The sequence below is a fragment of the Sciurus vulgaris genome (genome assembly GCF_902686455.1).
Source record: "Sciurus vulgaris genome assembly, chromosome: 17".
NCBI lineage: Eukaryota > Metazoa > Chordata > Mammalia > Rodentia > Sciuridae > Sciurus > Sciurus vulgaris.
Genome location: NC_136478.1, coordinates 27,880,045 through 27,902,565, shown reverse-complemented (window position 1 = coordinate 27,902,565; position 22,521 = coordinate 27,880,045). Strand labels below are relative to the sequence as shown.

At 42.9% G+C, this 22,521-nt stretch overlaps 1 protein-coding gene across 2 annotated transcripts in view; it reads left to right on the top strand.

The window, feature by feature from the left end:
- The first annotated feature begins 21,258 nt into the window (after positions 1 to 21,258).
- NUP93 (nucleoporin 93) overlaps positions 21,259 to 22,521 on the top strand; it is a 99,007-nt gene continuing 97,744 nt past the window's right edge. For both annotated transcript variants that reach the window (XM_079117882.1, XM_079117881.1), the window contains exon 1: positions 21,259 to 21,373. The gene's annotated coding sequence lies outside the window, so the exon portion shown is untranslated. The remainder of the gene's footprint in view (positions 21,374 to 22,521) is intronic.

The following is a 22,521-nucleotide window of genomic DNA, read 5'->3' as shown; positions in this document are numbered from 1 at the left end:
TGAAGGGCATCTAGGTTGGTTCCACAATCTAGCTATTGTGAATTGAGCAGCTATGAACATTGATGTGGCTGTATCTCTGTAGTTTGCTGATTTAAGTCCTTTGGGTATAAACTGAGGAGTGGGATAGCTGGGTCAAATGGTGGTTCCATTCCAAGTTTTCTGAGGAATTTCCATACTTCTTTCCAGAGTTGCACCAATTTGCAGCTCTACCAGCAACGTATGAGTGTACCTTTCCCCCCGACATCCTTGCCAAAACTTATTATTTCTTGTATTCTTAATAACTGCCATTCTGACTAGAGTGAGATGAAATCTTAGTTTTTTTTCTTTTCTTGAAATCTTAGTTTTGATTTGCTTTTCTCTAATTGCTAGAGATTTTGAACATACTTTTAAAGCAGCTCTTACTTTTAAAGATCTTTTGATGAGCAAAAAATCTTACTCTCAAATGTATCAAATTGTATTACATAATTCAGTTCTTTTGTGACTTGTTTTGCTATTCCAAGGGCTAAAAGATATTTGAATATCTAAAACTAATGTGTGTGTGTGTATTTTAATTTAATTTTTGTTATCAGGAATTGAACCCAGGGCCACAACCTCAGCCCTTTTTATTTTGAGACAGGGTCTCTCTAAGTTGCTCAGGTCCTTGCTAAATTGCTCAGGATGATCCTCCGGCCTCAGCCTCCCACATATGAAACCAGCCCAATTTCAAGAGGTTTTTCTTTTTTTTTTCAAAGGAGGAGGTGGGGGTGGGGAGATGGAGCAGAGAATGTGCATGTCCCATAAAGCCTAAAATAATTACTATCTGGTCCTTTAAAGAAAGACTTTAAAGAAAGATTTTGCAGTTCCTTGGCATGCATGATAACAAAATACAGTATAGCTGGGAACAGTGGCCCATGCCTGTAATCCCAGTAAAGAGGCTGAGGCAGGAGGATCACAAGTTCAAAGCCAATCTTAGCAACTTAGTGAGACTCTGTCTCAAAATAAAGGAAAAATCTAAAAATGACTGTGGATGTGGTTCAGTGAGAAAGTACCTCTGGGTTCAAACCACAGTACCAAAAGAAGTGTGTGTGTGTGTGTGTGTGTGTGTGTGTGTGTGTGTGTATTACAATTTAGAACTGATGAGACACGTGTGGAAATAGTACACTGAACCCCTTAATATGGACAAATAATACATGCTAGTAAAGATTTTAAAAAAGAGATGGCTTTTGAATATTTGTCATCTTCACTTGAAATATGTTATTTGATTTTAAGTTTAAATGATTTTTAATGACAGAGTTTAAGAGTGGCTTGCAAAATTCCTGAAAATTTAACAACTGACTCTCATAAGTCAGTGCCTATTGGCTTCAGAATCCACTGTTCATCTTTCATTTGTTTAGAATTCTTTAATGTCTCTTAAAGCTTTTGATTTCCCCTGTGATAAATTTGAACATAACTTGTTATATTCCTGGGTACTTGGTATTTTCTGATAATACTGTAAGTGATATTTACTTTTGCATTTTTGCTTGTTTGTTCCTGCCATATAGAAAAACAGCTAAAGAGAGTGTAGTCATTTTATTAATTCTTCTAATATTTCTATCTCAATTGTATATCTTTTGTATTTCAATGTAAATGAACACATTACCTGCAAATGATTATTTTTTATTTCTTTTGAGTCTTTATGTGCACAACCTCTTTTTCTTTTTTTGTTCGCCTGGCTAGGATTTTTAATAGAATGTGAAGAGGTGATAAATGGTAATTTTTGTCCCCTTCCTGACTTTAAAGAAACTGACTCTAGCAGGGATCCTAAATAGGTTGATATGTGGATACATTAAATTAAAAAAAAAAAAAAAACTCAGTTGCATAATGTTGCCATGGTTACCCAGAATTCTAAGTACCTTTCCTCCCACATCACAGACCCAGTTCTTCAGTTCCCATCTGCAAACCTTGTGCGACTTGAATGTCGAGCAGGATAGACTTTGTTTGTTGGACATTTGCTGCCATCTGGTGGACATTCTTCTTCATCGCAACTTGGGGGAAAATTCCAGTTCAGAGTCAAAAGGTTAAGATAACTATTCTTCAGAACCTTAAAAGCAATTCCAAGACTCATAGCTCTGTTGTGGGAGGTGTGGAGGCAGGTAGGCAGGAAGGTAGGTAGGCATCAGGAGCAGAGGTAAACTGTACCCTTCCTTCCGGCCTATCTAAGGAATTTTTAGGACATCCTCTCTGCCTCCAAATTCCTACTGCTTACATTTCTATTTGGAATGCATTTATCATTTGCAATCAAGTGCATCAGAACTTGCTTTGTGAGGACATTTTCGAGAATTTCATAGCATATGACTTGAAGATGTGGTCAGACAGGTTCAGGAAGCCACACATTGGAGACATCTTATATTAAAGTGATGTTTTCCAAGTTTGTCTGATTATGAGAGCCAGAAAAATGGATGTAATAAGCCTAAGGTGGACTCCTCTGGCAGACTGTTAGGAGTGAGGCCATGGGGGCCTGTGTTGTAGGGTGTTGGAGCTGTCACTATGGCAACTGTGTGCTGGTTGACATTGAGGATGATAAGTTTTCTGGAGACTTTTTTCCAGGCTTGGGTGCCTCCCTATCCATCTGGGCCCTGCTAAACTGGTTGTTCAGGGCTCAGTTCCACGGCTGTTATTTAAGTGAATAATATTTAATAGTGACAATGAAATTTTAAGAGGCCTGGAGATGATTCAGGTGAATACAGTTAAAATTTTGGTCTGGTTTCAACGCAGTAGCCAATCTCATCAAGTTCACGTCACTCCTGGCCTTCAAACCCATCAGTGGTTTGCCACTTCTCTTAGAGTAGAAGTCAGTGTCCTCACGTTGGCCTTCAAGGGTCAATGACTCCCTGCCACCAGTCACATCCCCATCCTTTCAAGATTACCAAAAGTGTCCTGCCTCAGAGCCTTTGCTTTTCCTGTCCCAGTACCTGGGATACTTGCCTGGCTTCCTCCTAGTCTCCCTCAAGTCTTGGCTCACCTCATTGCCTGGCTTTAGCATTTTCCCTTTGCTATCATCTAACCTTCTGCATTTTTCTTCAGGGCTTTCTCTACCTCCCCTGACAAAACACATGCTCTTTCAGGGCAATGATTTTTTTAAATGAAAAAAAAATCTTTCTTACTGCAGATATTAAACAGCAGGGTGTAGACATTAGACATAAGACAATGCAGGCGAGTAGGAAAAAAAGTGGGCACATGCCTGTAATCCCAGCGGCTTGGGAGGCTGAGGCAGGAGGATCAAGAGTTCAAAGCCAGCCTCAGCAAAAGTGAGGCAATAAGCAACTCAGTGAGACCCTGTCTAAATAAAATACGAAAGAGGGATGTGCCCGAATGCCCCCGAGTTCAATCCCTGGTACCAAAAAACCCCCCAAACAAACAAAAAAAACATACCAAAGAAAGCAAACAAAAAATCTTACCAGAGAAAGATTTCTCTTTGGAAACAAAGATATCATTCAAAGAAAACAATATAAAAGGCATGTAGTTATGGTAAAAGGTGCTTTATCATTATGGTTAAAAACGTTCAACCTTTTTGGCTTAGCACATGAAACTGTGTAATAATCTCATATCTTGCTTCCCAGCAAGCTGAGTGTATTCCCGGATTGTGACCTTGCTGATTCAGTCAAGGAAGAAGCAAAATCACCAAGGACAGTGGAGAAGTCACGGCCCTGGACTCCAGAACAACCACACAGGGGAATGAGGGCCAGAAAGGACACACAGACACTGCTGTGGCTCCAGTGGAACAAGAACCTAACCTCTGGTGGTTCTGGGGTCAGTGCCAGATGGGGCACCAGCAGGTCTGGGTAAAGAGCTGTCTCTGCCACTTCCCAGGCTCATCCTGGGAGGTGATCACTTATTTTGTTCTAGCTCAGTGCTCAGAATAGTGCCTGGCACACACCAGGTGCTCAGTCAAAAAGGACAAGTTACAAAGAAGCCTGTGCTGCTGACCGCATCCCGGAGGTGCCAGAGGTGGCAGGGGTGGTCCAGAGATCCCTGGGACACACGAAGAGCCCCAGGTGGGGAAGGAAGGGTGCGGGGGTGGGGGGACTCTTCCTATTCTGGTTTTGGCACTGGGGATTGAACCTGGGGGCACGACCACGGAGCCATGTCCCCAGCCTTTGTTTATTTTTTATTTGAGATAGGGTCTGGATAACTTGCTGAGGCTGGCCTTGAACTTGAGATCCTCCTGCCTCAGCCTCCTGAGTAGCTGGGATCATAGGTATGCACTGCTGTACCTGGCTCTCCTCTTCTGTTTGAAGGACTCAGAACAGTGAATATGGACGCCCAGGTATGGGATGGGAAGTGGCTGGGAGTACAGTGTGGCACAGAGGGCCTGCCCCAGAGAAGGTCACTACCAAGTCCAGGGTGAGTATCCACTCTCCAGCCCCATGGGCCAGCATGATCTGTGCCTATCGGGGATCTCAGAGCAGGAGAAGGGAGCTGTCTGTGCTTGGAGGATGGGGGATGGGCAGGAAATGGGGCCTGGGGAAATGAACCGACTGCAACAGGGGTGGGTGATTATATTTTGGGACCATAATGAGATTTAGTTTCTTTCTTTCTTTCCTTTTTTTTTAGCAGCAAAAGTTTTAGCTTAATATAGCACCTAAGAGATAATAAGCACATTTACAAAGTTTTGCTACAGAAAATAAGCTTTTTTCTTTTACATCCCATGTGATGTTATTAAACCTGCCTTCTGAATCACAAATTTGGTTTTCTGCAACAGTATCTTTGGTATATTTAGTTTCTAATGTCCTATAACACTTATAAGAATCATTGGCAGGGCTGGGGTTGTGGCTCAGTGGTAGAGTGCTTGCCTGGTATGCATGGGGCACTGGGTTCGATCCTCAGCAGCACATATAAATAAGTGAATAAAATAAAGGTCTATCAACATCTAAATGTTTAAAAAAAAAAGAATCATTGGCATGCATAAATCACTATTACTAATGGTTTCATCTCTTGTTATAGATTCAGACAGTACATACACAAAATACCATATTTTCTTAGAGAAAATGATACAAAATATGGCATGTGTATTATATATTAATTTTATATAATATGTAAAAACATAATATACTATGTTAATGTAACATTATGTAATAACAATATTATAATACGTGATAACAGAATATTATGTAATAACATAATATGTGATAACATCTGCTAAATAATATATGGTATATAACATATACATATAAATTTGGAAGACAAGGTCATTTAGGGACTAAAGAATATCTATATTTTAGATGATATGAGATCAACATACAGTAGAAATGTTAGACTGGGTTCCCCCAAACTGAGGACTCTGAGTCAAAGCCTAATGTGCTGCATTATAAAAATGGGAAATCCCAGGAAACAGGAGTGAGACTGATAAAGAGAAAGAGCGTACATGGGGAAGAGTTATTGATTTTGGGGGGGGGGGGGGGCTGGGGATCGAACCCAGAGGCCTTGTGCTTGCAACTGAGCTATCTCCCCAGCCCAGTTATTGATTTTTTGCCCACTAAACGCTCCATTGAGTGGAACCATCCTCTGACAAACTATCTAACCTTTTTCACTTCAGCCTATCCAGAAGAAAATGTAGAATTTACACATAAGATTTTGATGCTCATTGCTTAAAAATTTGCACTGAAGTTTATTAATTCTCCAGCATTTCTGGGAGGTCTTGTGAAATTGTGAGGACTCATTAAGATTGTGGGAGCCCACATCTTAATGAATAAAAAAAAAGGGAGGGCGAGGAAATCTAGAATATTTTATAAGAAATGTTTGATGCCATAGGCAAAATTAATAAATAAGAAATAATATGTGTCTGGGTCCATTTATTGAAGGTACAGAGAAAACAGCATCTTAGATGAATCTAGAAAAAAGCAATTAATCAGCAAAACCAAGAAAATGGATTAGATTCCATGGCACCTTACAGATGGTTAAGAGAAAGAACTTTTCCTAGTTCCTATCAAGGAACTTCTACCACCACTTCCTGCCAAGCCCTTTAGAATTTCAAGGAGAATCTTGGATATTACAAACTACCTTAGATAATAGGATTGAGCCCTGGAACAGATTCTTGTCTTTCTCTAATGGGTTTATGGTGGACAAGGCTGCCATCTAGTCAAAAGGCTGCTCATTACAAGAGGTAGAATGAAGGTCAGACAAATTGTCCTAAATTATCTTTTGCCTCTCCTTTTCTTTCTTTGAGACAACTGTTGCCTGCCCATTGAGATTTAGTTTCTTTCTTCTTTCTTCTTTCTTCCTTCCTTCCCCAACCCTGTTGACTTAAGTAGAAAATTCATAAATTATAGAAAAGAACTAAAATCGTGCTCTCCAGAGATAGTCCCTGCTAACGTTTTAGAATGTATTCATGTGATGTATTTTTGGCATTATTAATTTTTAATTGTGCATAATACATGAACATATTCTTGTAAAACACGGAAACATTCCAGGGGAGTCTCCACTCCTCTTAGGCAGCCAGACCCACTCCTGATCCCTCTTCCAGCTTTTGCCTCTCAGAGCAACAAATATCCTTCCAGACTGTTCCCTGTGTATACAGAGATGTAGAAAACTTCTTTATTAGTTAGAACTCTATATCAAATTCAGCTTTGTGCTAGTTTTTCTCTGTCTCTCATGTAAGTACTTTTTCTGTTGGCTTGCACATAGAAATGCTTTATTTGGCAAATTTTTTAATTCCTTTGAGCTCTGCTGCTTATATGGGTGTGCAGCTTGTGTGATGTAGTGACTTGGGGTAAAGGGACTAAGGGTGCAGGCTCTGGAGACTGGTTACAGAGATTTGTATGCTCTGTGACATGGGCAGGTTACTTAGCTCTGTGCTGCATTCGTCTCCTTTGTAAGAGGGGGTTCTCAATAGTCAGGGTCTTCCTTCCTCAAAGAGCTGCCATGAGAACAAAATGAGATAATACATGTCGACTCTGAAAAACAATGCTTGCCTCATTGAGTGCTGCAAATATAGGTCAGGTTGCCTGATTTTGTTAATATTGACAGGATACTCCCATGTTGGGTGGGGAAATAGTCAAGACCCAAGAGAAGAGGCTGGATGGCAGGATCCATTGCAGCCTGGCTTCAGACCCCAAGGTCCCCACTGGCCCTGTGGTCTTGGGCAAGTTTCTCAGCATCTCTACTCTTGATCTATAAAATGGCTTAATGGTAGCACCCATTTCATAGACTGAGAATTATATCAATATGTCTAGAGTATCTAGAAGAATTCATGAACCTATGTATTAACTGTAAGTTCCCTTTTTAAAGATGGCTAATGTCTGCAGGATACAGGGGTGCATGCCCGTACTCCCAGCAGCTCCGGAGGCTGAGGCAGGAGGATCGTGAGTTTGAGGCCAGCCTCAGCAACTTAGTAAGGCCTTAAGCAATTTAGCAAGAACTCATCCCTAAATAAAATATAAAAAAGGGCTGGAGATGTGGCTCAGTGGTTGAGCGCCCCTGGGTTCAATCCCTGGTAACAAGAAAAAAAAAAAAAAAAAAAAAGCTAACATCTCAAAGAATCAATATAATACAGTCTTTAAAACTTTTTCTAGTAATAAACATTAAGGCTATTTACTCACTTCCTTTCTCATGCTGGTTTTTCTGCCTAGAAGTGGAATTGCTGGGATGATGGGAATGTACATTCCAACTTCTGAATATTTAAAACAAATCCACATAGAGACTTATTAGTTAGTGTACCTGGGTGAGTAGCTTTAGCTTGACAACTTAGTATAATTTCTTTCTTTTAAAATATTTTTTAGTTGTCAATGGACCTTTATTTTAGTTATTAGTATGTGGTGCTGAGAATCTAACCCAGTGCCTCACGCATGCGAAGCAAGCACCCTACCCCTGAGTCACAACTCCAGCCCAACTTAGCGTAATTTGTAAACCTCACTAAATAGTGTGCAGCACATTCTTCATCCGTATAAATACGTATACGTATAGAGTTTTGAGACCACGTCTCCTTGTGTTGTCCAGGCTGGCCCCAATCTCCTGGGTTCAAGTATCTGGGACTACAAGCACAGGCCACCATACCTGGTTATTTCATCTGTCTTTTAATAAACATCTTATTATGCAAAAATTCAAACATATACAGAAGTGGAGGGACTATCTAATGACCCTCCATTGTTCAGCCCCAGCCTCAACAAATACAAGCATTTTGCCAGATGTGGTGTAGCAGGGTCGGTGACAGGCTATTGTGCATTATAAGCACATGGGTTGGAAAAAATATGAATATTTTGTCACTGTAGCCACAGGATTCCGTGTTCTGCCGTTAGTAACAGGACAGGAGGACATTCTTCGTGAGGTTTTGCCCTATACCCCGCTTAGCCCATCACAGACACCCCCTCAGCCCCTGCAGTGTGGTCGGAAGTTGTCTAACCTCTGAGATTCTCAGGTGCAGAGCCAGAGACACGTGAATGCGACCTAGGGGAGGAAGGAGGCGAACAGGATGCAGAAGGGCAGAAGGAACCTCTGAACAGAGTGCAGAGGGACACGCCTGCAGTCCCAGCTATTCTGGAGGCTGAGACGGGAGGAACACAAGTTCAAGGTCAGCCTGGGCAATGTAGTGAGACATGTCTCAAAATAAAAGAGCCAGGGGCATAGCTCAGTGTTAGAGTACCCCTTGGGGTGGGTTCAATCCCTGGTGCAGAAAAAAATCAAATAAATAAATAAATAGGAGCCTCCAGCTGTTCCCTGATCTCCCTAGGTCTCTGGAGCCAAACTCAGGCCTTAGCATCATCCTCCCACCCATCAGTCACTGCCTGGCACGCTAGCAGAGGAGAGTCTCGGGGTGAGGTGGCAACTGCAGCCCTCCCAGCAGCTGAGGGGACAGTGACAGCCTGGGGAGGGATCAGGGACACCAAACGCCCACGTCCTGCCTGGTGAGATCCTCGCTGACACCCACTTGTGAGGGAGGTTTCCAGGGAAGCATCTGTGAGGTGAAGGCGAAGCGTCAGAGCTCTTGAATTAAACTGGAAGGTTCCGGGCTGGTGAGGCAGGAGGCAGGAAATGAATCTCTTTTCTTTCCATATCTTGTTGCAAAGCCCACAAATGCCCAAGCTCAGGCTGCAGCTGATATGAAATGAGATGAGGGATGGGCCACATGATAGACCAAATGGAATTTTAAAAAGAAATGCGTTCATGCGCGCGCGCGCACAGACACACACACACACACACACACACACACACACACACACACACACAGTCATTAGAAAGACATCTGGAGACAAAGGGGAGACGGAGGAAGAGATGATCTCAAGCTTCAGCAGATGAATGAGCCATTGGAAAAAGCTCAGGAGTTTCTGAGGAGGCCCTAGTTGGTCTGGGCTGATGCTGTTGCTCAGGGTGGACAGAGTATGCAGGAGGTAGCCTCGGAGAGGTCAGGTTCAGTGCTCAGGGGAGAGAGGCTTCTCTCAGGGCGGAACATCCTCGTCCTTGGAAGGCCAAGGCCTGGCCTTCTAAAGCTCACTGGATTGCTGCCTGTCCTGCTGCAAAACACTTGGAAGTGAGAGGTGAGCGAGTGTTGAGATCCACACCCTGGACCATACTGACCCCCGGACATGTTTTATTTGACTAGAACGTTGGTTATGAGAATGCAGATGTTCAAAAATCTAGACTTCTGAGAGCATTCGGTCAGCATCCCTGCATGACCTCTATGGAACCATCTCAGAAATGGCTGCCCCAAGGGTTCTGCCCCAGTCCCCACCATTCCCTAGTGCCGCACACCTGCTAGTCACTCGTTTTCAATTATCTGCCAGTGTGACTTGGAGAAGTCCAACCTCGATTCTTTCTCTCTCTCTCTCTCTCTTCCTCTCAGTTATCTTTTGAGCGTCATTCTCTACTGACAGCTACAACAATTTGTCTAACAGGGAAGTTGAGATGGCAGTGGTAGGGTGAGTGGGAGAGGGAAGACTGGCGGGGTAAAGATGTAAGCCCTGGAATCTGGCTGGCTGGGTTCAGATCCTGGCTCCCTATGGCCGGGGTGAGCTGGGTAAGTTGCATTAGCCCTTACCCTGGGGATATCAGAATGAATAAAAGCATGTCAAACCGACTACTTATGAGGTGCTCAGTCTGTGTTGTCCGTTTCTGTGATCGCTAGCCCTGGACAGCAGTGTCATAGGCCTCCTGCTGCACAGGGCCCCTCCCAGGGCTGTGCTTCCCCTGGCCATCAGCTACAACTGCCCTTATTAGTGACATGGATGCTCTCCCAGGCGAGAGTGGTACAGCGGCAAGACCTGGGCTGCAGCATTTGCTCAATTTGGGTTCAAATCCCGCTTTCTTCTTTAGCTACCTGACCTTGGGCACCTTCCTCAGCTGAGTCCCCTTTCCTCTGAAAAGTGGGGATCCTCTGAAGGGCTGTTGAAAGGACTAAATTAAATAGCATCAATAAAGGACCTGGCCCCTGAACTCCTTCCCCCTAACTTTCTTTTCATTATAATAAAGATCCTGTGATAATGGAATCCTCCAGTGTTCGTTGTTCCAGAGTAGCAAGAAAAGGTGTTCATTCAACACATGCTACTTGTGCACTTTCTGGGGGTAAAGTGTGCAGCAAAGATTTTTTTGTTAGATAAGGAGCGATTTGGGGGATGCCAATTCCTGGGCTCTCTGCTTGATGAATGGAAGGTTAGGAGCAAAGAGCCCTTGGCCAAAGGAGATAGCAATACATGGTTTTGGCAAATGTCACTGTTGTTCGTTGTTGGCAGGGGAATGAACCAATAGACTAGTCTTCCTCAAACCCACAGCACAAAAGTTAATGCTTTTCTTCTCATGTTATTGTGGGGTTCCCCCCCCCCATTCATTAGCCACACTTAGTAAGTGCTTATTGTGCACAAGTCTTTGCTTATAATATTCTTTTTTATTAAACATTTTTAAAATTAGTTGTAGGACACACTACCTTTATTTTATTTATTTATATGCAGTGCTGAGGATTGAACTCAGTGTCTCACATGTGCTAGGCAAGCACTCTGCCACTGAGCCACAACTCCAGCCCCTTAACATACTTTTCATTGATTTCTGGTCATTAATTTCAGAAAAAAAGAAAATAGAAAAGTTGACTCTTGTTAGTATAGATTTACCTCTGTAGTCCTGCCATTGAATTCAGGAGTGTGCTACCACTGAGCTACATCCCCAGTCCTTTTTCTTTTTTTATTATTTTTATTTTTTTAAATAAAAAAATTAGTTGTAAATGGACACAATACCTTTATCTTATATATTTATTTTTATGTGGTACTGAGGATTGAATCCAGTGCCTCACACATGCTAGGCAAGTGCTCTGCCACTGAGATACAACTCCAGCCCCATTTTTAAATTTTGAGGCAGAATCTTACTGAGTGGCCCAGGCTGACATTGAACTTGTGATCTTCCTGCCTCAGCCTCCTGAGACTCTGGAATTATAGGTATGCACCATTGTGCCAGCTCATTAGTATAGATTTTTAAAAAACATCAGAGAAATTTATTATTTAAAAATTGAGCCAGGTGTGGTGGCTCATATCTGTAATCCCAGTGGCTCGGGAGGCTGAAGCAGGAGGATCTCAAGTTCAAAGCCAGTCTCAGCAACAGCGAGGCACTAAACAATTCAGTGAGACCCTGTCTCTAAATAGGATACAAAATAGGGCTGAGGATGTGGCTCAGTGGTTGAATGCCCCTGAGTTCAATCCCTGGTACAAAAAAGAAAGAAAGAAACTATATTAGAATGAAATTCTCCCTCACACCTTTCAGTTCTAACAGCTATGAAACCAAAGATCAGATTCCCCAAATGCAAAATCAAATATGTTACAAAAAGTAAATGCTGGGAAAACCCATATGGATTTTTTAAAAAGTGAATAAATATACCTTTCCATTAAAAAAAAAAAAAAAATCACATCATCAGCCGGATGGATAAAGAGAGTTGGGTTCTCAACCAAGTGCCTTGACTCTTTCCTAACTTTTTGCCTGACATTTTCAGGACTACTTTTCATTATCTAAGAAAGAACAAAACATCTCTACTTCATGTACAAACAGAGAAACAAGATGTATCCCATTGTTTACAATAAAAATGAATTTTAAAAAATTTAAAAAAAGAACAAGACATTTAAGACAGCCACAAGCAGCCTGGGAGTGTTGATTCTGGTGTTGGTCCACTGACGTCTGCTCTACCTTGCAGCCAGGACTTGGCATGTCTCATCTCTTGGGGTGGTAAGGTCGCAACACTACAGTTCCAGGAAGGACCACCCAGATGGGGCCACAAAGAAGTGCTGGTTGTCCCCTGCTAGGCCACACTTGACACTCAGCCCCAGTCTGGGTCCAATGCTGGGGCTGTCGGTTCTACTGAGGAACCCAGGCTCTGCCTTCCAGCCCTTTGATAGCTTGAGGGGAAGGGTTTGGAGTAACCATTCTGAGAGTCCCCTGAAGGGTCATTCAGCTTGCATTCCTTGAGCACCCCCTACTGGGCACAAAGTTTAATGTGACCCGCCACTGCCTTCAAGAGCTTCCAGTCCAGTGACATTTGTGGACAATTTCAAAGTCCTTCCATGCATGTAGGGTGCTTGGCAGTTCTGAGCTGGTGGGGCAGGGAAGCCTCCACTCAATTCTAGAGTTTGGTGGCAACAGGTTTGCCAAAATAAAAACAGTTAACACTCGGGGCTGGGACTGTGGCTCAGTGATAGAGCGCTTGCCTTGTGCCTATGAGGCACCGGATTCGATCCTCAGCACCACATAAAAATAAATAAAATAAAGGTATAGGGTCCATGTACAACTAAAAAAAAATATTAAAAAAAGATTAAAAAAAAAAAAAAACAGTTAACACTTACCAAACACTATTTGCAAGGGTCTTTTCTAGTCTTTCATTAGTTCAATCCTTTTAACAACCCTTCGTGGTAGGTTATTAGTATTCCTATGAGAATACCTTCAGTGCCCTGAGCATGGTGGCACATGCCTGTAATACCAGCAACTTGGGAGGCTTAGGTAGGAGGATCTCAAGTTCAAGGCCAGCCTCAGCAACACCTGTCTCAAAATATATAACAAGGACTGGGAATGTAGGTGGGAGGACCAAGACATCCTGGTTTACTACTTTAAATCCTCTGAATTCCAAGCGTGGTTAATGGCTACAAGTCTGTTTCTGTTTTCTACTTTCACTCTTGGGGACACTTTTCTTTTGTCATTTAAGTTTTTTTCTTCTTCTTGAAACTCCAGCTGCAAATACATTTAATAACCACAACAGAGCCCTTGACAGATGGGCCTTGGAACAGATGGCGCCATTGAAAGGCAGCCATTAAAAATGGAGGGTAATTTGAACCAATCAAGAAGATGAGGTCTCTAGGAGGCAAAGTTGCTACAAAAACTGGAACCATATCCCACAAGCTCCCTTGGTACATTTTTCACTCACAGATGAGCCTTCCTAGGGGTGGATCCAACTTTTTTAAACATCTGGAATGTTGAAAAGGAAGTGAGAGAGAAGCCCTGGGGACTTGTCAATCAAATGTACTTTTCTTTTGGCAAATTCAGCATCAGTGACAAATTGCCCAATTTGACATAAACAAAGTTGATAGATGTCGGCAAAGCTGTTTCTAAACAGCAGCAATGGAAAGATGTGTAGGATGGGTTTTTTTCTTTTCACTCAACAGTCAATATGTTTAATAACAAATAAAACAACCAGATGTTTGAAAAAACCTACCACCTTCACAATGTCATCTGATTGTCAGCTGCTGCTGATTAATGAGAGTGTGGGATTCATTCCAATCTCAGTTCAGAAAGTTGGCAGTCAAGTCCATTTAAGAACGTTGAAACCAGACACAGTGGTGCATGACTGTAATCCCAGGGACTTGGGAGGCTGAGGCAGGAGGTATGCAAGTTCAAGGCCAACCTGAGCAATTTAGTGAGACCCTCAGCAACTTTGTGAGACACTGTCTCAAAAGAAAAAGAGAGATTGGGGATGTAAGAAGAAAAAAAAAAAAAAAAAGAGAGAGAGAGAGAGAGAGAGAGAGAGAGAGAGAGAGAGAGAGAGAACTTTGGGTAGCTCTTTATGAATTCCAGGGTTCTAAATTCACCTCTGAGGCTTTCTTAGATTAGACAAGCAGAAGGCTCTAGAGCAGGTGCTGCTCTACACAGTCCCTTTGGGAGCTTAGATTCCCTGGGGATACAGGATGAGCATACACCCTGCCCTTCCTACCCCTTGCAGTGTTCAAGAGGAATAGCAGCTGTGAATTATTTTTTTTTTTAATATTATCATTCAGTTTATTGAGAAATAATTCCATCTGATGAAACACACACACATCCTAAGTGTACAACTCAGTAAGTTTTGGCACAGAACTCCTGTGTTGACACTCAGCTCAAGATGTAGACTATTCTGGCCCTGCACTTCCTAAAGTTCCCTGGGCCCTCTCCTGGTTAATACAGCTGAGGCATACTTCTCACCTCTATCACCATAGATTAATTTTGCCTATTCTTGAACTTGATATAAATAGAGTCGCACAGTATTTGTTGTTTTATGTCTGGCTTTCGGTTGACATAGTGTTTATGAGATCCTTTTAAGTCGATGCAGCAATTAGCAGCTCATTCCCTTTCACTGCCGAATGCTTCTAAATTGTCTGGTCATAACAGTTCTCTTGTCCATTCATCCCCTGCTGATAGACACCTGGGTCATTTCCAGTTTTGAGATTTTGTGCTTTGTTGTTGCTGCTGCTGATTTGTGAGATGGGGTCTTGCTATATTGCCCAGGCTGATCTCAAACTCCTGGGCTCAAGGAATCCTCCTGCTTCTGTCTCCCAAGAACCCAGGACTATGGGTATGCGCCACTGTTCCTGGCTTGAGTTATTACACACGAAGTTGCTATGAACATTTTTGTATGAGTGTTTGTGTATAAGTGTGTTTTCATTTCTCTTTGCTAATAAATACCTGCTGGGTCGGGTCCTAGGGTAGGTGTGTGTTTCACTTTCTTAGAAATTATCAGTTTTCCAAAGTGGTTGCGTAATTTTCTATTCCTTCCAGAAAAGTAGAACTAGTTCCTCCACATCTTCCCTGTTTGCCACTTTTAAAGTGTGGCGCCCCCTACAGTGTAGGAGATGTTACTATCACTATGGGGGAAAAGGGGAAGGGTTGCAGTTAATCTAGAGCGTGGGGCTGGAGTCCTGTGTGGATCCTCATTCTATCCCGGGCTCAACAAATGACCTTGAGAAAACTCCTTGATCCCTCTAATCTCATTTTCTGCACCTGTAAAATGGGACTATTAATAGAACCTCTGTCAGAGAGTTGTTGGGAGGGTTAAATGAGGAAAATTTTATAAAGACCTTAGCACAGGACATTGTGCATGGTTAGAGTCAATGAATGATTGCTGTGGTCTTTTATTTATTTGCACTGCTCTTTAACAGATGCCAGTTGGAAAGAACATCTTTACAGTCTCACATCTGTCAGGGTGCTGACAGAGCCCAAGGATTATGAACTGTTTTGCAGGGCAGGAAAATCTACTCTCTTTGACCAGAAACATCTTTATTGGCCCGAGTTGGGGTTCACATGGAGAATGGAAAGCAGAGAGAGGGGAACATGAGCCCTTGGTATCAATGAGAACATGAGGTGGGTATCAATGAACCTGGCGCTCACCTTGCTCCTGGACCTGATTAGGTGAGCAAATACACTTCCTTATTGTTATCTGCAGCTCAAATATCCTGACCTATACACCAACCTCTCCACACATCCCTCCATTGAGCCTAGACTTGCTCTCTGCATCCTTAACACCAGGCCTGCAGCATACCCAACCCATCTCCTGGAGCTGGTGTTTTAGTAAAAGCCTACTTGCTACCTTTGATAATGTCAAGTCACCTTCTGTGCCGCTGAACTTAAACCCATCTGAAGGGCAAAGTAAAAGGCTTCCTTTTAAACTTTTAATGACTTTTGAAGAATATTGCTGACCACTAAGCCACAGATCACAAAGCTTTATGTAATTGGCTGCTGCCCACTGAAAAATCGTCTCTGGCAGCAGCTGAAGATAGGGGGCAGTTAGAGGAGCTGAATTCTGTCTTTTGTTTAAGAAATATTTCTTGATTTCCCCCCCGTACCACATATCAGATATGATGGAGGATACCAAACCAGGAAAACATGTTTCCAGACTGAACCAGGAGGGGAAGTGCTGTGAATTCTGGGCTACAGAGATATTTCATGTTCCACAATGAAGGTGACTTTATTTTTTACTTTTTATTGTCGTGTAATGAATAATATATGTATGGCAAAGTGCACAAATCTTAAATATGCAGCTCAATGAATTTTTAAAAAGCGAGTACACCCATGCACTCGGCATTTAGATTCAGAAACAGAACATTAACAGATCTCAGAAGGTTCTTTCATTCCCCTTCCCAGCCAGCAACCCCTCTGGCTTTAAAGCAACCGTTATGCTGCTATCTGTCTCTGTGGATGAGCGTTGCCTGATTTGAACTCTATAAGAATGGAATTGCACTTTTGGATCTGGCTTATTTGGCCCACCCATCATCTGTGAGATTGATTCTTGTTGTTGGTGGACGTACTTCATCCCAGTTGTGACTGCAAAATCGTGTCATATGACCACAACATAATTTATTTATCCCTTCTTCTGTTAATGGACTTTTGGGGGTACAAATAATGGTGGTAGGATCATTGTTGTACACGGCTTTTGGTGAAAATAAGTACACAGTGACAGATAGCAAATCAGTGGTTTCCTAGGATGTGTGTCATAGGAGTAGGATGGTGGAAATATTTGGCGTCTTGATGTGGCAATGGTTATGCATATGTATACATGTCCTAAACATGCATAGTGTATTCTATTTATTGGTTTATTTTGAGACAAGGTCTCACTAAGTTGCAGAGAGTGGCCTCAAATTTGCAATCCTCCTGCCTCAGTCTATCAAGTTGCTGGGATTACAGGCATTCCTCATTGTGCTGTTGGTGCATTCTTAAAACAAGTGCATTTTTGTTGTATGTCAAGGAAAAATATATATTTCATTTGGTCTTGTGGATATAGAGTTGTTTTTCATTGTGGATTTAATTTTCATCATCCTGATGACTAATTACATTATGTATAGCACCTTCTGTATACTTATTGGCTTTTTGAACATTGTATTATAGACCTCTGGAGACGATGTATATAAAAGACTTATTATAAGGACTTTGCTCATGCAATTATGAAGGCCACAGGTGCCAAGATCTGTAGTCAGCAAGCTGTAAACCCAGAAGAACTGATTGTGTTGTCCAGGTCAACCCTGCCAGGCTCAAGACGTGGGTAGACCAAGGCTTCAGTTCAAATCTGATGGCAGGAAAAACTGATGTCCCCATTTGAGGTCAGGAAGAATAAATTTTCTTTTATTTTTACATTCTCTTCAGGTCTTCAACTGATTGAATGAGGCCCACACTCATTAGGGAAGACAGTCTTCTCTATTCGCTCTAATAATTCACTGCTAATCTCATCCGGAAATGTTCTTAAGGAAATTCTCAGGATGATGTTTGATCAAATGTCTAGGTGCCCCAGTCCAGTTGACAGATAAAATTAATGAGACCCATTGTCTGGTAAAATAGTCTAGCAACATAGCTCTTCAAGTCTTTAGCTCATTTCTGATTGCGTTATGTGGAATTTTTTTTGTTCTTGATTTTTAGGAATTCTTTATATGTTTTGGATATGAGTCTTAGCTAGATACCTGTGTGGCAGATTTCTTCCAGTGACTGACCTTTTCAATGGTACCTAATCTTTTTGTCTTTTCTTTATGGTCAGTGATTATTGATTCTTGTTTAAGAAATGTTTGCCAGTCCCAGAATCTGCAAGTCCCCAATTCTACTGTTTTCTTTGAGACATTTTGTTGTGCTCTCTTTTCACATTGAGATCACATTCGGATCTATAATCCATTTGGAATTCATTTTCAGTATACAGTGTGAGGTGGGGATTTTTTTTTTAAACAGTCAGCAGACTCAACACAATTTACAGAAAATATCATCCTTTCTCTCCCGAGTTTTCCTGATGTAATTGTATGAGTCTGTCTATGGATTCTCCATTCCATTTCATTGATCTGCGTATCTATCCTTGTGTTGATGTGATCATTTTTAATTACTATAGCTTTAAATCAATCTTGAAAGGGGGTAATAAGTCCCCTTTGTTTTTAAAATATTTTTTAGATTTTGATAGACCTTTATTTTATTCATTTATTTATATATGGTGCTGAGAATCAAATCCAGTGCCTCACACATGCTAGGCAAGTGCTCTACTACTGAGCCACAACCCCAGCCCCTATAAATCCCCCTTCTATATTGTTTTTCTTCTTTAGGAATGCCTACAAGGGATATTCTTGGCCTTTTGCACTTTCTTTTTACTGGGATTGAACTCAGGGGTACACAATCACTGAGCCACATCCCCAGCCCTATTTTGTATTTTATTTAGAGACAGGGTCTCATTGAGTTGCTTAATGCCTCACTGTTGCTGAGACTTGGCTTTGAACTCACAATCCTCCTGTTTCAGCCTTCCGAGCCATGGGGATTACAGGTGTGTGCCACCATGCCCAGCTTCCATTTATTATTTAAAATATTTTTTGACACATATGAAATGATTTATATGTAATAATGAATAATAATTTAGTGAACAACTGTGAACAACCACCTGCCCCTAAGAACTATAACATTTCAATACCTTCACCTTTCCCTGTGTGGTCCTCCTATATCCCTTCATATCTCCAGATATAACTACAATCTGGAATTTCCTACTCATTATTGCAATGTTTTACAGTTTTATCACAAATGTGTTTGTGCATAAGCAATATATTATTTGGCTTTACTTGTTTTTCAAAGCTTTGTTAGAAATTTTGAGCTCTACCATACTGTGTATTCTCTGGTACTTCTCTTTTGCGGTTAAATTATATTTCCAAGATTTGTTTGCAGTGTAGTCCACTCATTTTCACTGCTGTGAGATGTTTCATTGCAAAATATTCCAAAATTTATTTATCCCTTTTTTGGGGCATCGTTAATAGACATAAGACTTGTTTCTAGTTTTCTGCTATTATGAGCTGTGCTCCAATGAAGATTCTTCATCATATTTCCTGAGGTATGTATGCGAGTTTCTCTTGGGCATGTATGGAGGAGTGGCATGTCTAGGTTTTACAACCTAGGAAACATTCAACTTTAAAAAGTAAATATCCTGATTTTTCATTTGGCAATGTTCATGAGCATTTGGCTGTCATTAAACATTATCCAGCATGGTGGTACTTGCCTGCTAACCCAGGTACTTGGGGGACTGGGGCAGGAGAATCCCAAGTTTGGGTCCAGCCTGGGTATCTTAGTGGGACCCTGCCTTCAATTAAAAATAAAAAGGTCTGGACTGTAGCTCAGTGGAGGAGCATTTGTGTAGCATGTGCAAGGCCCTCGATTTGATTCCAGCACCACAAAATAAACAAACAAACACACAAAACAAAAAAACCTCTTCATAAAGAGAACAAGCAAGGTGAAAATAGAAAACATTATTCAGATGCAAGACACTATTATCTTTGTGGATATTTTCAGACCTCAGTGGAATCTAGATACATATTTAATAGCTGAGAACAAGGTCACCTCCTACATGTTGTCAATTAGCATTGATCATTTCTAAAGGAACCACACTAAATGCTGGTGTTAGGGATTAAAAGTAAATAAGGCTGGATAATAGTTGCTATGGACTGAATGTGTCCCCTCAAAATTTATACGTTGAGTCAGGTGAGGTGGCCCATGCCTGTAATTTCAGTGACTCAGGAGACTGAGGGAGGACGATTGAAAGGTCAAGGTCAACCTCAACAACTTAGTGAGTCCTGTCTCAAAATAAAAAATAAAAAGGACTGGGGATGTAGATGAAGCTTAGTGGTAAAGCATCCCTAGGTTCAATCCCTAGTAGCAAAAAAAAAAAAAAAAAAAAAAAAAAAAAAAAAAAAAAAAAAAAAGAAAAAGAAAAAAAGGAAGAAATATATATGTATATGTTGAAATTCTAATCTCCAAGATGATAGTATTAGGAGGTGGGAATTCTAGTAGGTGATTAAGTCACAAGAGTGGAGGCCTTATGAACAGTATGAGTCCCCTTATAAAAGAGATACTGGAAGCAAAGAAAGGGACAGAGAGATAGAGATACTGGAGAGCTCTCTTACCTCTTCTGTCATTAAAGGTTATGGCAAGAAGATTGCTGTCTGTGAACCAGGAAGCAGGTTCTCACCAGACACAGAATGTACCAGCACTGTGATCTAGGACTTCACAGGCCTAGAGCTGTGAGAAATAAAATTCTATTGTGTATAAGCCTCCAGGTCTATGGTAGTTGGTTATGGAAGTTCCAAACAAAGTAACACATGTTTCTTTGGTACTGGGGATGGCATCCAGGGGTGCTTTATCACGAGCTACATACTCATTCTTTTTATTTTTTGTTTTGGGACAGGGTCTTGCTAAATTGCTGAGGCTGACTTCAAACTTGTCTCAGTCTCCCAAGCCCCTCTGGGATTACAGGCATAAGCCATCACGCCCAACAGACTGGTACTCTTAAAGTGACAAGGATAGATGATGATGATGATGATGATGATGATGATGATGATGATGATGATTATTTCGGTACTGGGAATTGAATCCAGGGTTTTCCACAAAGTAGTCAAGCACTGAGCTACATCCCCGCCCTTTTCATTTTTTATTTTGAGATAGGGTCTCGCTAATTTGCCCACGATGGCCTTGAATCCGCCATCCTCGGCCTCCTTCGTAGTGGGATTACAGGAGTGTTCCGCTGGTCCTAGTCATGGACTGCTCTTTCTATTCTCCAAACACCAAGCCTGTTTTCCCTTCCTTAGCCTTTACTCTTGTTCCTCTGCTTGGAATGCTCTGCAGCCAGTAATTTGCAGGCGCGACCCTTCCCATCCTTCATGTTTCAGCGGAGCTGTCACCTCCTCAGTGAGGCCTCGCCTGGTCACCCTTTCTCCCGGCACTGTTTTTTTCTTCACAACCCTTCTTATAAGCTGCAGTTACTTATTAGAGTTTGTTTCCCTCTCTAGCCGGAGACCTCCATGAGGGCCGTGGACGCGACTGTGTCCCCAGCGTCTAGAACAGGGCATGACATTTCGATGGCACTCAATAAAATAAGGGGTAGGAAACCTCTTAGGCCCCTGGAATTGTTGAATCGCTTTCTCCAGGACAAGCCGACTCCTAACACGTGGGAGCGGTGAGGGCGGCGACCTCGGGTGTGCGGGAGTGACAGCCCGGCCTGGCCCCGCCCCCGCCCTGCCCCCGCCCCGCCCCCAGCCCCGCCTGTGTCCTTGTCCTCCGCCGCGGGTCTCCATAAAGTTCCGTCGGCGGCTTGCCGCGCGGGGCCTTCTGGGAGCGGCCGCGCCGGCCAATCAGGAAGTGCGGGCGGGCGGCGCGAGTAGCGGCGGCCGCGTTCTCAAGCCGGACCAGGTGGCAGGGACGGCTGCAGTGCTAGGTAAGCGTGTCACCGCGGCGGCTTTGTGCCCGGGACTTGTCCTTGGACCCAGGACCGCAGGCTGGGCGGAGCTCTGCCCCCGCGCTGGGAGCCAGGCCGCTCGCTCTTGGCCTCACGGCAGTCGGCACGCCGGAGCCGGCGGCGACGCCTCGTCCAACCGCCCCATCCTGGCGCCGGGCTGCCTTGTGGCCGTCCTGTTTCTGTGCTCAGGGCCCCGGCCCCGGGACCTCCTCCAGCGTGGCGCTCTGCCGCGGCGCGCCACACCCCCGCCACCTTCCGCGCGAGCCCGCCGGGCGCCAGTCCTCGGTACGAGGGCCTGGTTACCCGCTGACCGCGCCCGCTCGCATACCTCACACCCTGTAGCCCTCGAGGGAGGGGGTCGCGGGGAGGCGACTCCCTGAGCTTCTGTCAACCCTTGGCTTGTCTCCTGTACTGACATCCCGGGGGATGCTAATGATTGGAACCTGTGGCTGGTGACTCCCCTTTCCCTGGGCTCACTGCTTCCTACCTTCTGCAAAGGCGATGCCAAGTTTAATGAGTCTGTTTTTAAAAAATTACGCGACTGACCCTATGGATCTTTGGTCCAAGTTTGGACGACCCTCTGCTCCGAATTTACCCTTCTGCTAGGGAAAGGAGGTTTCGCTGCTGCTGCTTCTTCTTTTTTTTTTCCCCCAAGATGTCTTTCAACTCAAGCAGAGGTCACCTTTTACCTTATGTGTCCGGGGAGTAAGGGAGGGTATCCTCAGGCATGAAGCTTTTTTTATGTCTTTCAACTCGTCTCCGATGTGCGTTTGTATTTTCCACGTTTTCATTTTTCACTCGTGTTGATCTTATCCTGCTTTAACATAGGCTAGCACCCACGTTTATGTCTCCAGCTCAGGCTTCTGCCTGAGCTTTACCTTGCTGCTTATTTAATGTCTCCACTGAGATGGATGATAGTCGACTCAAACTGAGCATAGAGCTAGCAAGCTCCTCACCATCTCCTTCTCCAAACTACTACCCATGCCATCTTTTTTCTTATACCAGTCATAGAAAAAAGGATGACCATTGTGTCATCCTTGGCTTTCTCTCTCTTACTCTCATTTCACATCCATTACTTACAGCCCTGGGCCTAGTCACAACCACCTCTTACCTGAATTATTGAAATA